Raw genomic sequence first — 1,400 nt, 5'->3', positions numbered from 1 at the left:
CTCACCTTATTGCACCTCCTACCACAACTCTACCCCTCACCTTAGTGCACCTCCACCACAACTCTACCCCTCACCTTAGTGCACCTCCCTGTAACTTTACCCCTCACCTTAGTGCACCTCCCACCACAACTCTACCCCTCACCTTAGTGCACCTCCCTGTATCTCTACCACTCACCTTAGTGCACCTTCCTTTAACTCTATCCCTCACCTCAGTGCACCTCCCCCCACAACTCTTCCCATCACCTTAGTGCACCTCCTACCACAACTCAGCAGCTCTTGCCTTCGTGTCCTTGTCGCCTTGGGCTAATAATTGTCAGGATGGTCCAGTCAAAGGGTGTACGGCAAGCGAGGTAATTTAAGAAAACTTGCATATGCGCATTGGGGCCACGACTGGCCAAAATGTTTTTGACAGAAGGCAGTAGTGATTTCAGTAATACTTCTCCCCACACACGTAAATTGGTACAGTCCGCCTCTTGAGTCCCTCTCCTGGTTGCCCTTGCCCTTGCCATCTACTCTTCCACTCGTATCCATATCGCTATTAACGTTTATGTGATTTGCTGAACGAAGAATTGTGAATTGTGACAATAATTGGGGTAATCAGGTGACAATCTGCTTTATTAATAAGGGTCAAAGATCAAAAGCAAAGTTACCTTCATGTGTGTTTACAACATGTTGTTTCCAATTCCTATCTATAACATGTAGCAAGTAAACATCTGGTTATCAGCAGAATATACGGCCGATTAAAAACGCTCTGAAACGTGTTGAAATGTCATAAAAAATGACAGAAAACTCAGCGACGGCCCCAGTGTCTGAAATGACCCTATTTGGTAACGAATAAGCGCCATCAACTTAAAGCAATTCGTTCGTAAACTGGAGTTCGTAAACACAGGGGTTGGACTTTATACAGAAGTCGCTAGATGGCGTGATTCTGTAGTCCAGTTTGAGGAGTTATAGACAAATTGTTGAACAAAATTTTGCAGCGTGTTTCATGTGGGAAAGGACTACGCCTGGTACCAGCCACCATGGGCCAACACAGGCGGGCCGTCACAAGCTGGCCAATGGTGGCGGACTAAACCATTTACTTCAAGGGGTGGGGAATTATTTTTAAGATTTTCAGACCCCCTAGGTGTCAAGGAGACCAGTGCCACAACAGGCAGCCCCTGACTGGGGAAAGACATTTCCAGTCGGACGTTTTGATGTTTCCTATCATTATAGCACCCAGTCTGCAATTCCCATCCATCAATTCTTAACAAATGACCTTAATTACGCTTGAGAGACCTCTAGGTGTCAACGAGACTTGGGACACGAGTTTCCGACATTTTGTTATTCCCATGTGCTTAATAGATACATGTCTTCTGATGTTTATGAAAGCATTTTCTTACCTAGGCTGGGCACTTGGT

At 45.6% G+C, this 1,400-nt stretch overlaps 1 long non-coding RNA gene across 2 annotated transcripts in view; it reads right to left on the bottom strand.

Moving 5' to 3' along the window:
• Positions 1–1,394, bottom strand: part of LOC118423330 — a 2,169-nt gene extending 775 nt beyond the window's left edge. Inside the window, exons 1-2 of one of the 2 annotated variants that reach the window (XR_004832022.1) lie at positions 254–1,394; positions 75–185 (exon numbers count right to left, since the gene is read on the bottom strand). This is a non-coding gene — a long non-coding RNA (uncharacterized LOC118423330). Of the gene's footprint in view, positions 1–74 lie in introns of both variants that reach the window. The other variant, XR_004832024.1, reaches the window with a different exon arrangement.
• Positions 1,395–1,400: the final 6 nt, after the last annotated feature.

The sequence above is a fragment of the Branchiostoma floridae genome, chromosome 1 (assembly GCF_000003815.2).
Source record: "Branchiostoma floridae strain S238N-H82 chromosome 1, Bfl_VNyyK, whole genome shotgun sequence".
NCBI lineage: Eukaryota > Metazoa > Chordata > Leptocardii > Amphioxiformes > Branchiostomatidae > Branchiostoma > Branchiostoma floridae.
Note: the sequence above shows the minus strand (reverse complement) of the source record. Positions and strands in the feature narration are given on the sequence as shown.